Source organism: Heliconius melpomene, chromosome 7 (assembly GCF_056956725.1).
Source record: "Heliconius melpomene rosina isolate 202511_hmr_F chromosome 7, ASM5695672v1, whole genome shotgun sequence".
NCBI lineage: Eukaryota > Metazoa > Arthropoda > Insecta > Lepidoptera > Nymphalidae > Heliconius > Heliconius melpomene.
In genome coordinates, this window is record NC_140395.1 from 457,047 (window position 1) to 470,422 (window position 13,376).

The 13,376-nt window shown below is 34.0% G+C and overlaps 1 protein-coding gene across 2 annotated transcripts in view; it reads right to left on the reverse strand.

Annotated features, from left to right (window-relative positions):
- Positions 1–13,161, reverse strand: part of LOC146537123 (uncharacterized) — a 30,449-nt gene extending 17,288 nt beyond the window's left edge. Inside the window, exons 1-2 of one of the 2 annotated variants that reach the window (XM_085187602.1) lie at positions 13,024–13,161; positions 9,173–9,281 (exon numbers count right to left, since the gene is read on the reverse strand). The gene's annotated coding sequence lies outside the window, so the exon portion shown is untranslated. The remainder of the gene's footprint in view (positions 1–9,172; positions 9,282–13,023) is intronic. The other variant, XM_085187603.1, reaches the window with a different exon arrangement.
- Between the last annotated feature and the right edge of the window lie 215 nt (positions 13,162–13,376).

Consider the following 13,376-nt stretch of genomic DNA (forward strand, 5'->3'; position numbering starts at 1 on the left):
ACATTCATATCTCTAAAATAGGGCGGAATGCCTACTCTGCTATAGGGTAAAAGGCTAAAGAAGATTTAACTAATACAAGAATTGAACCTGCTACCCAATATCAATTTAGATCTCAACATCAACAGTCATCAATAAAACAATCAATTTACATATAAATGATGATATTTCAAAATTAAAGACACAGGAATATAGGTTAATGTATCGATTTGAATATAACACGCAAAGGTCAAACGTCTAGTTCTCAAGAAAAAACAAGATTGATACTAATTTTATGGAACTTTGATAGTTATAGTCTCTAGAGCCGTCATGGTGATCTTAAAACTGATAAGAGACAAAGAACATTATTTTTTCCTTTTCTTTTATAGTCACGTTGTATCCCACAAATAGTAGGAAACCTAGTGTTGAGACACTCCTTTCTTCACGCACCATCCAATTGTGGAGATGTTGAGGCGTAGCGTGGTTACCGAGCAAATGCATAACATTAAAATATTTAATTCTCCTGAGTGGGAAACGCACCCACGACCGTCGCGTTTACAATCGCACGCTCGTGGCCCGGCGTCACGACGTGTTCTCGGCTGACGGATGGACGGTTACTACTTACTTTAAATTATTTGATGTTTCTTTGAATAAATGGAGATTAAAGTGTCCTGTTTTGCTTTTTTTCTACCAGTTTGGATTATATTGTTTTTAATCGCAATGAAAAAATCTCTCCCAGGACTCGCCAAAGGACTTTCCAGTGGTACATTTTTTTTAAATTTTAACCAATAGTTCTTGAGATTGGTGCGTTCAACCAAACAAACTCTTCCACTTTAGCAGCAGTACAGACAGTATGTAGGACGGTCACGTCTCGCCCTCACAGTTATGCAACTGTACACTTACGTGATACAGCCACTTGTTTTCTATGGACTTTTTTAATATTTCAATAGCGTATCGGCCGTCCGTTTCGGTGATATGACGACAATATTGTGTTTTTATGTCTGTGGAAAAACATATTGGCTAGTCATCGCCTACAATTTAAAGAGGTACTTATTATAAAATCCGATTATTTCTCGTTTCTGTTAGAATTTCTAGAAATCCTCTTTCAGTACTTCCTTAAAATTTTATTCCTAGTACTCTTTTGTCAGTCACTCAGTAACGAAAGAGTTTTATATATTATAGGTATAGATTGGAGCTGCACTCGGTGATTATTTACAAAAATAACGTGAAAAAAGCGCTTTGATTGTCTAAAAAGGTGTATTGTTACCGCGGAAGGGGGTTCGAATCCATACTGATTGCGTATACAGCCCGACGGTGTCCCACAATGCAACGACTGTATTCATATTATTATTCATATCGACACCGTTTCGAGTTTCGGTTAAAAATAAATGTTTTATTCATACATTAACTCCAATAACTGTTTGTATATCATATTAAAATATATCATGTAATACATTTATTTATTTTATTAAAAAAACCTATATTTTTATGTCGTTTAATGTTTACCGATCTATAACTCAAATCGCGGCGTTGGGTTCCACTTAAGCAGTCAACGGAGATCAAAGACACTTTGTTCCCATTAAAACACTTCCTTTCCTCATTTTCTCGAAGTATTGTGCGATGAGTGGGACTCCAAGGAAGCACTTTACCACGTTTCTAGAGCGAGGAACTAAAAATTTTCCATATTTCATGTTCTCGAGTGGCAATCCACAACCGTCACGTTTTCTGTCGCAGCTCGTGCCCCTGCGCCACTACGGTATGGAATATTTAATATTGTTGTATTTAAAATAATTATTATATTTGAATTATTTTTATTTGGGAAAACGCGTGAAACTACAATGTATTTATTATGACCTAGGTAAGGCTCGTCGGTTATTGGTTAACTAAATAAGGCTTGAGGCCTCAATTAGTATGACGTGTTTAGAATAAGAGGACACTAGGTTAAATATATAGGTTAGTATTATAAGTAGAAAATTATTTAAATTGAGTAGAAACCGGACACACAAACAAACAAAAAATAAATAGAAATATTTCTTTATAATTTTTTATGAAGGATATTTTGATTATGTTTTAAAACAGTTCGCTCTCAATTAGCTTAGGATATACCATATAAAATTTAATCAGGTGTTTCCCACTTGAATTTGCGGTAGTGCGTATTAATTGGCAGAACTAAACTCCGCATTGTGTATTATATTCAGTATCTATTAGACCTAACATGACGTGTCCTAACTGTGTATGTTTTTATTGTTCTAAATTAATATTTTTAACTTGTTTTATCTGCATTATTTTTTTTTAATAATAGATGTATATTGTAAATATTTTAATTCCAATATTCAATTCTAATATACAAACCGGTTAATTTGAACCGGAGATATAGGTGTACTGAGAGAGGGTGAAGGTCATTGTCGACTGCTTTACAAGGAGTATAGCTTGCTATAATATATACATGAACTGTAGCTTACATTTTCATGTTCATTAATAATAATAGGTAAAAAAGGGGTATTGGACCCGTTTTTTCTCGCTTTTTTAAGAATTTCATAATTTAGAATCCTTTCTCAGTGCTCCCTTACATCCCCTAATCTACCTATATGCTAAGTTTCAACTTCCTAAGTCTGTGCTGTATTATCTGTTAGCTACTTCAAAGTACTTCAAAGGCAAAGTACTTCAAGCATTACATCATTTAGAATTCAGTTAGAGAGAGCAAGCAGTTCAGACAATAATGCGTATTTCAAAGACACCTACACTTGTGTCGCAAGTCCCAGACACTGCTCTAACTCCACCTTGCAACATAAAAATCTATAGAATGTTAAATACTTTCTCCTATCGAAAACTGGACAGAACTAGAATAGCATATGAGTGTCTTTAATAAAAAAATACATCGAAATAAAAAAAGTAATAATAAATACAAACGAAATGCAAAAATGCTGTATAAATAATCAATTCCCGTTGACCGCACAAAGGATCGTATATCAAAAATACCAAGAAATAAATATAAACTCGGAGGTACCTGTGCAGAACAAAAGTAAGATAAATGATAAAGAGGTGAATGTATTGCATCGTGTACTGCATAATAAAGGAATGCATCTGCATAAGTCAAGTTGGTATGGAGAGGCTATGTATTGTTTTGTTGGACGCTCTAATCTCAGGAACAAGAAAAGAGACTTTATAAAGCTGAAGAGTGTGTTTGACTTAACGTCCTAATCTCATGAACTGCTGGTTCAAATAGAGAAAATATTTTTGTTTCGGGTAGTATTTATTACATCACATTCATCGTTTCATTGTAAACACAGTACCTGCGGACTGAGTAACCTCGAGCACTTAGAATATGTATATAATATAAACATAAAATAGACAATCGATAATAGACATAAAATATTTAGTACATAATATTAACAAAAATATATGGTTTGGCTTAGGTGACGAGAGGAGCTCGGACACTGGAAGTAAGCGGTAATGAGCGTTTAAAAGGGACCCCTTAAACTTACACAGCCCCAGGCGCTGCTCTGAGGTGCCTTCAACGCGATGAACGCGCGGTGAGTCCATGGAATACAAATGTTCTACCTAATCTATAATTAGTTTCAATATAAGAAGATAGGTGATTGTCATTGCAACACAAACTAATACGATGTTTTTATATAATAACTAGTGGGCCCGGACGCGGCTACGCCCGCGAAAATATAAGCCTAAATCATTAAAATAAATTAAAAAATAATAATAAGTGGAGATTTATTATTAGAAAAAATATCTGAGTAACCGAAATGAACAAACCAAAGAAGTAAAAGTAACTAAAGGAAATTCTTAATATTAGAAAAAAAAACCTAAAGTTTGCTGTGCGCGCGTACTAAACATTTTTCTATATTAAATAATTATTAATTTTTGCGAACAATATTAAATAAAATCTCAAATGATTAAAATTACGATATTTTAAGTGTATAACATCGGTATAGATAACCAAACTGAGATAAATTAATTATAAGCAGCAAATAATTACATAAAAAATAATAGTAATTCGAAAATCTATAAAAATTTACAAAATCATCAAAGTCATCCGCCCGTTCGCGTCGGTCATACTCATATTATGCCGCCCGAAGGCTAGGTCATTTGGAATCAGTCACATCTTAATTATTTATTAGAATGTTATACAGTAAACTATAATTTCCATCTAGATGAAATGCTAAAAGTGACTATTATATTTATTTTCATAAGGATGAATATCAAATTATAGAAATCATCTAATTTTTGTTAATGATTTGTATAAAGAGATTTGTATAAATCTATATCGGCGCGCACCATGTATGCATTAAGCAAACTCACTGTAGGTGACGTTTTCTTAAAACAGCCAACTTTGCAAGCCGTTGCTTAGCAACGCGTAGCGACGATTGTTATTAACATGGCGGAATAAATTCCTTGTCAAATTAATTATTTTAATATATTGGTATATAACGAAAATATTACAAATATGAGAAAAAAAAAGTATCCTATGTTCATCCCGGGACCCTCAAGTATCTCTATATGAGTATTTTATCACAATTAAATTAACGGTTTGGCCCTGATTGCGGAAAAGACAGACAGACAGACAGACAGACAGAGTTACTTTCGAATTTATAATATAGGTATGGATATGAAAAATCTCTAAAAAAATTATAATTTTTGGCACTAACTATTACATATAATTTTGTGTCACTATCGACTTTTTGTGATAGTGAGCGTTAAATGTCTATTACTCGGTTCACTGAACATTTACGTTATATATATTGAAATTACCAGTTACGATTTATATTGGCTAAGAGTTGAGCTTAAAACTTTTAGCTTATTTTTGAAAAGGAAGGTATAAATAATTTTGTTCGTAGTGGCGCAGGGGCACAAGCATGCGCCTGTGAACTCAACAAGTTATGAGTTCGATTCTCACTCGGGGGAATGAACTAATTAATATTTTTATTTCTTGAAATCCGAATTCTCTTGAATTCCGCCACTCACCAGGGCGATGCCTGTTCCCCCGACTGAGAATCGAACCCAAAACCGTCGGTCACGTTACCCTCGCAGTCAAGTTATAATATAACAAAGTGAACGGTCCCTACAAGCTACTGTTGGAATAGTAAAAACCGTTTGGAAACACTCTGACCTCAATACTTGTATTGACAAGATTTGGTTTGGTAAGCGTCAGACAACTCGAGTGACTTGCCAATGAAATATTACCTAAGTACCATTTTATAATGTTCTAAAGTACGCGCGTATTCGCTATGCTTGTACAAGTAATGCTGAATGTGTGCAATAAGTATTAAATATTTATAAAATAATTTAGAAAATAGTAATGGCGGATGGGCCCGAGGCAGGGGCTGTAACCGTACATTTGAATACTACAACTGATTTTTATGTCTTCGCGCATTTGCAATTTAATTTCATCAAGTATTTTAAAGAAAATAATATGCGATTATAACGCACTTGCGCCGAAGCAAATGATAAACCATAAAAGACGTGAAAAAAAGGAAAAATGTCTGATGAAATTCATTTAAAAAATGGGGACTCAAATTCACACTAGTGATGTCACATCGAGACATGTGATCTTAGATCTACATATGAAATCATCTTATTGTAGTTATATTACGTGGTTAACACGAAACGTTGTGGGTTTGATTCCCGAGGAAAGCAAAGCGCGGACTTGTGTTCCGACATACCACGCGCAATGCCTCCGGAATTCGGTGAAATGTGGAAAACGGAAGTGTCCTAAAAGAGACGGAGTATCTTAACACTAAGATCCCAGGGAATTCTGTCTATCCTACTGTGGGCCTGATCTTAAAAAACAATGTAATGTTTGACCCTTCTAAAATTTTAACCTGATACTTTCACCTCAATACATTATTAGCCAAACACGAATTACGCCAGAGGTCACATCATTAATAAATGTGCGTTATACAACTAAATGCATTCTATTATTTTATATTTGTAACTTTCATAATAAATATTTTATACGCATTTACGAAATTTTGTGAGTTAATAAGAAATAGTGGTTCTCCTTTTTACTATATAATCTACAGTTGTAGTTCAATTCCCATTTCAGGAAGTGAATTATTTTTATTTCCCCGCTCTGGTAACGCGACGGAGCGCGACGTTGGGTTCCAATACTCAACACGCGTCTCGAAAATTTATCTAAAAGTGGGGAACGGAGCACTAGGTTCTATCTCCCTACCCTGCAATATGCGGGATTCGGCGTACGGCGGGTACTGTAAACGCGAGGGTTGTGGATTCTACTCTCAGTTACCCTCGAGAATTTGACGGAAAACGGAGAACGGAAATAGCTTAACACTAGGTTCCCAGGTTTCCTCTGCCTACCTCACTATATTTACGACACAGCATAAAGATATAAAAGGATATATAAATATAAAATGTATGTATCGAAAAAAAAATCTTCCACCCAAGTTGGTGATTGCAAAAAAACCTTACATAACTCGTTATTGGCATTTAATATAACGTAATATGTGACACCTTAACCTACTTCGTACTAATAGTTGTATTGTAAACATGGCGGCCGTATTGTTTATACATCTTCTTATTATCATTTACTGGTTTTGAAGTGTTGCATTTAGTTGAATGTCACATGTTGTCACTCACTTATCTTCTATATTTCGTATTTTCGTACTTTTTTTGGTCTTTTTGGTTAGAGGGAATAGTTTTTAAACAATGTTTTTATTTTAGGAAATATATATTTCAATGTTATAGGATTGGAACCTGCACCTCTTATTTAGGGATCTAAGTCTCTGACCTATAAGTCATATGTTCTTCGATAGGCAGAGGGAACCTGGGAATTTAGTGTTAAGACACTCCGTTCCTATTAAGAGAGATACTCGTATGTGTAGTGAAGTTTCTTGAGGCATTGCGTGTTGAGTTGAGAATGCAGCACTTTGCCTCTTTACCAGAGCGAGGATATGAAAATATTAAATATTTAATTTTTATTTTCCCGGGTACCGATCCTACACCGCCCCGCTTACAAGCTTCTATGAAAAATCTATAATAAAATGTGATATCCAACCTACTCCTACCTAAGGAAGGCTGCGACTGAACCAACTGACAAAAACCATCTATTATTACTGACCCACTTACACAACTTACATAACGTTGTGTAACGTAAGGACAATGCTTCCGATATGACAATAGCTGGTTATCTGACTGCAAGAGAGTATTGTTATTGGTATGGTTATGGTTTGTCGAGAGATAAATATCATTTTTTTATTTTCACGCAGTATCACGCATATTGCAGGATATGCAGAGGGAAGATAGCGTCTAATTTTTTAAATAAAAATACTTTATTATTCGCTATGGTAACGAGGCAAAGCGCGACGTTGAGATCCGCCACTCAGCATGGATTGCTTTCAGATTTCAGCGGAAAGAGGGGAATGGAATTGTATCTATGTAATCGGAGTGATTTAACACTAGGTTACCAGTGCCTATTCGAGTCGAGTGGGAATCAAACTCACAACCTGCCGCGTTTACAGTCGCACGCTTGTACCCCTGCACGCGCTGTGTAGAGCAGGTATGTAGGTACATAGCATCCAGCGAGCTTGAGCAAGTGGCCTTTACAGATATTTTGAGATATAAAATAAAACTGGATAGTGGATACGCTTCCGTCTTTTTATTATAATTTATATTAAAACGACACTACATAAGGTCACAAGTTAATTTCTCACTCAGTGATATTATATATCTGTAAAGTTTTTTGATTACTATCTTCTATAATTTAATTAAATAAAAAAAATTGTTAAAAAAGAAACTTAGAAATACAGATTTCTAGACAAAGTGCAATGTACTCAGAGCTATAAGCTAAAAAAGACATAATTACATAAGGAAACAAATTATGTTGCCTACCTCTAGGCTAAGGCTTATGAAAACGTTGTCATATATAAATTAAAAATGAAATAAAATTATTAAGTATTAACAATCGAGTTAAATTATAAGAAACAATGAAATGCCACTTTAACAAAAGTTTCTAAGTTTCAGGCCGTCATGGCACAGTGGAGCCGTGTTTGACTGGCACTGAGATATTTGTGAATTTGATCTCCACTCAGAAAAAATGTTATATTAAACTACTTACAACGGTTGGTTTGTTGGTTAAATCAGCAGTTAAAAGCAGAACATTAAATTAAAGCAGGAAAATTAAAGCAGCATGGCAAGTGTCCTAAAGTCCATGCAAACTAAGCTGTGGGCGGCCACTAGGACGAAATAAAAAAGAAGGGAAGTTTATTATGCACTCCACATTTTATATGGTCTTGTATACAAATAATATACGTATAAGGCGTCGAGTAATTGTAGATATCTTTACATATAAACTTGTATATATACCATATATTTATTTGTGGGCGACATTGGACTCAGGAATTTAACCCTGAGTGTTCTTTAGAAAGCTTTTTATTCTATAACAACGTAGCTTGGTATAAAATTATATGAAGATATAAACGTTATTGAGTTTAATCTATATAGAGTGAATGGCGGAACTCAACGCCGCGCTTTGCCTCCATACCAGAGTGAGGAAATGAAAATAAATAATTAATTCCCTCGAGTGGTGATTGAACCCTAGGTTAAAATCAAGATGTAAAAATAACTTATTCATACAACTGTATGAATTGCAACTTTTCTAAAATCAATTAAAATACTCATAAAATAAAGTGAAAATATCATAAACGTTTAGTTTAATCGTTAATTTTAAGTAAAATTTGATAAAAAAATATTATAACATTTCTTATTTTTTATTGTCACCGTATCTAATTAGTTAATATTGACATTATGTCACCGCACTTTTACTTGTAAAATGTTATGAAATAAATAAAACGCGATAGTTGTGGGTTCAATCCCTTCTCGGAGGAATGTGAACATCTAACCCGTAACTACATTTATGGAATAAATTTCTACACCAGGCATGTTGCCTTTTCTATAAATACTTTCGTTCCCAATGGGTTCGATTCCACTTAGGGGAAAGAATTATTTAATATTTTATTTTATTGCTCTTGTAATAAGACAAAGTGTGGTACTGATTTCCGTCACTCATCACGAAATATCTCGAAAATTCAGCGGATAGTTGGAAAATGAGAGTCTTAACACTAGTTTCCCTCTGCCTACTCTCCTACATGGGGTACAGCGTGAAGCTAAAAAAGAAAGAAATTATATTAAACTAAAAAAATAAAAACATAATTAAAAAACAACTCACCAAAATATTTTGTTGTTGTCACACACAAAAATATATTCACTGTACAGTCACTTCACTTATAACATCTCTAAAGTCTCTCGGAATCGAACCAGTGACCCGTCGTCACTAACTAAAATACATATCGTAATAATAAAACAATATATAAATCGCAATTGCGTACAAAACAAACTTAAAATAGATATAAAGGAAGTCTTTGATAAACTTCCAAACTACTTGGACTATGCCCGAGTCGGTTTTTACTTCTTGCATTTATTTCAATTTCTGTAAAATATGATGTCTGATTGTAAATTTTGAATATTAGAGTGAAAGTTTAGCGGCCAATTCCTCTGTTTGTTTGTAAAGCAAAAATAGGTTGTAACCTAATTAGATTAAAATTACTAATTCACGGACTAACGGAAGTATATTAATGGGATAGGAATATGTTAACACTAACATTCCCGGGTTTCCCCTGCTTACCCTGCTATGGGCGGGATACAGCATGAAGCAATAAAAAAAACTAATTCAAACGAAATCCATCTTGTGGGAAGGAGGTAGGCGGAGAGAACTTAGTGTCAAGACATTTCTTTCTCCACTTTCCATGCATTTTAAAGACATTGCTTGTAGAGAGGGAGAACTCAATACTGCGCTTTGTCTTGTTACTAGATGAAAATATTCCCCCGTGTGAGAATTGAACTCACAACCGTTAACTACTATCCGTAATAACTAAAGAACGGAGACATTGTCACTACAAATGTTATTTATAAGTGAAATTAAATAATTTAATAAAAGTGATAAGAACCTACTGGTCTATCTATATTGATTAGAAATCGAATATTTTCCGGTATATCAATCAAAGTCAATGCGAAAGGCTAACCAATTATATGTTATACAAGATGAAGCCCGCACTTCTATAGCTTATATTATGAAATCTAAAATCTCTGTTTTCTCGTCTCCGGGAGAATTGCCTGAAACTCTTTTCTAGTGCTCCCCTACACTCCTCAAGGAATCTAAGGAGCGCTGTATAGACCGCTCTCAACGTCGAGAGTGTTCTTGAGATGTTCTTTTGATACTCGTATATGTTTTTTGTTTAGCTTTACGTATGGAAGCTTGTGGATTCGATTCCCACTTGAGAAAGTGAAATATTTAATATTTTCATTTTTATTGCCACTCAAATGCAATGCTTGTAGTATTTAGCCGAAAATGGACCGAAAATGGTCTTAATGGGAACGGAGTGTATTACGTCCTAGACGGTACTTAACGCATCGATTTATCACGTGAGATCAGTGCAATGCTAGGTATAACTACTACTAACTAACTACTCTCTTCTACTCCCGGTATGGCAGCGCCACGACGGACGGCTTTACGATTTATTATTATATTCTTTATATTCTTCTTTCTCCACTTTCGGTCCGAATTTTGAATTCCGCCATTCAACTCGCAATGTCGGAGTTGAATGGCGCAACTTATCGCCGCATTTTCTGTACAAGGAAGCCAAGAAATGAAAATAGTTTAATATAATTACCCCGACATGGGATTGAATCCACAACCGATACGTGAAGTTGACCAGACTAGGAATGAGATGTCTTTCAACAGTCCCACAATGGCCTCGTTCTTAGCAAAACAAAATGAAGAAAGAAATATCTAATTTGCAAGTTTATATTGCATTGCATATCTAAAAATATAATCTATATTTTTAGATATTAAAAGTCAGAGGTCGTTTGATTTATTAATAAACAAGTCACCTTCGACTTTACTTTTATCACCGCTTCAAACCCAGAACTATAATCTGTACTTCTAAACAAATATAAAATTGATTTGGTTGTTAATACTAATCTCAGAAACTTACTGCACTGATTCTCATTGAAAAAAATATTTTTGCGTTGGACAGTCTCAGTCAGTCATTTCTCGGAGTGGGCTATACGAGTACATATGTGTCACATTAGTCGTTTCAATATAACCACCGTACATACGTAGGTGAAGCTAGGAGTCTAAGCTAGATTTATACACAAATGCTCTTTGAATAGCATGGGCTATGTGTTATTCTCTTTTAAATTTAAATAAATCTAATATTATAATTTCCTCGTAGCGAGGCAAAAGCGCGGAGTTGTGTTCCGCTACTACACTGCCACTGTGCTGTTACTACGAGTACGTACACTTTCCGTTACCAACTGCAATTCGTCTAGTATTTAGCGGAAAGTAGGGAACGGAATTGTCTTAATGAGAACGGAATGTCTCATTACACAGTGTGAAGCTAAAAAAATGAAATACAGCAATACTACTAATATTACGAAAGACGCAATAAACAATATATTTAACTTATCATTTTAATTAGCAGCTCTAATGATAATTAATATTTAAAGGCTCATTAGAAATTGGTAATAAATTGCAATTACGAAACGGATGTAACGTGTTCATATTTCGATCTAGAAAATATATATTTTTTTATAAAGTAAAGTTTTATGAGCTGTCTAAGTGCTGAGTGAAAAGGAAAACAGCTCGGCTTTTTCACGCATATCAGGGATCGAACACACGGCGGCCTCATAGCTGTCAGATAGTCATAAAGAACTTGATGGTGAGACACTCAGTATATGTGATGTGTGGTGTGGTGTGGTGGTGAGTCACTACAAAATAAAGGGGCTGTAACACGCGGACGGATAGAGTGACAATCATGATCAATTTAAAAATCATTAAAATAAAAAATGTTCATTATATATGTATTTTGAAGGTAAGTTAGATTTCACTTCATTTACTAACTGAGTCAATGTCAAACAACGCACAGACGAAATTACACAGTGTTGAACGCTGAAATTTGGCATTATTATTAGCTATAATGGGGAGTGCAGGGGAACGCTAAGCGAGAATTTCCCAAGAATTCTACAAGAAACTGAGTGGAAAAACAAGATTTTGTTTTATAGTCAATGAAAATATTTAGTAATGTAAAGATGTAGTGGACAACAGCTGGTAATTTTTATATGTGAACAGGAAAAGTATGAAATAAATTTAAGTATATTTGTAAATATACGTATAATCTAACCCAATCAACCAAGAATTACTCCTAATAATGGGAAAATTTGTTTTATTACTCATTTATGTATGCATGTCTTTTAAGTTCCATATTTATATAGAAAAATCTAACTGACAGACAACGAACTAAACTAACGAATATAAAATGTTTGAACTTAGGCATTTAAGTAGTGTGTGAGCTTCTCGAAAAGCTCGCACACTCCCTAAATGCCTACGGGAACTGATGAAAAAATCTATTTTACATCATAAATCCCACGCAAATAAATTTGCGGCCGACGTTTAGTTTTTAATGTATCCTCTAAAAAATCAAAGCTGCTAGCACTGTCTACAAAAAGTATGCCACATAAACTATTATATAAACAACATACATACATAAATATATATAAAACTGTTTTGTATATATTATAAGTGCAGCGAAACGTCGCCGCTAGAAACGAATGTGGCAATATTACGTGAAGGGAATATACATTTAAATATATTTGTACCAAGTGCTTTTTTATTCATATTAAAAAAACTTTTTTAATATGAATAAATAAATTAAAGTAAAAAATCGAATATTCTGGAACTACCAACCAAATTTATTTGTAAAAGTTGTTTTCTGGTTAAAGAGTGAAAATGGTATAATATTCTAATTTATTTTTAAATATATAATTAGAAAAATGTTATAAAATTAAAAATAGAAAAGATATCTAAGGAAATTTAAGAAAAATCACTCAGCTAACGCTAACGCCTACATATAAATAAATCCAAGATGAAATCGCACTACAATTAGGTAACAAACACAACAAGAACAAAAAATTAGAAAACAATAAGCAAACACCCTATACATATGCAGTCAAATACTAAACCTTATAGAGCACCTGTATACACTAAACACAAACTATATAACACAAAACATACAAAATACACAGAGATATACTGCGTGGTGTAACTAAGTCGACGACCGCACTTTCAGACGGCTGGCTGTGTACTGACTGTAGAGTGGGAGGTAGGGTGGCCATGAAGTTGGAAAGGCGAATTAAATTAATACGTGACTGTATGCGGATAAACAATTTTATATATTTCGAGGATAAAAACTAGGCACTGTATGTGTTTGTTTATTAGATTTTTGCTGCATATGTATGTATATTTGTAAGTTTGCGGTCAAACCAGGAAAGTTTAAGATTTTTCTTTTGTGATATGATAATAAGAGATGGACAAT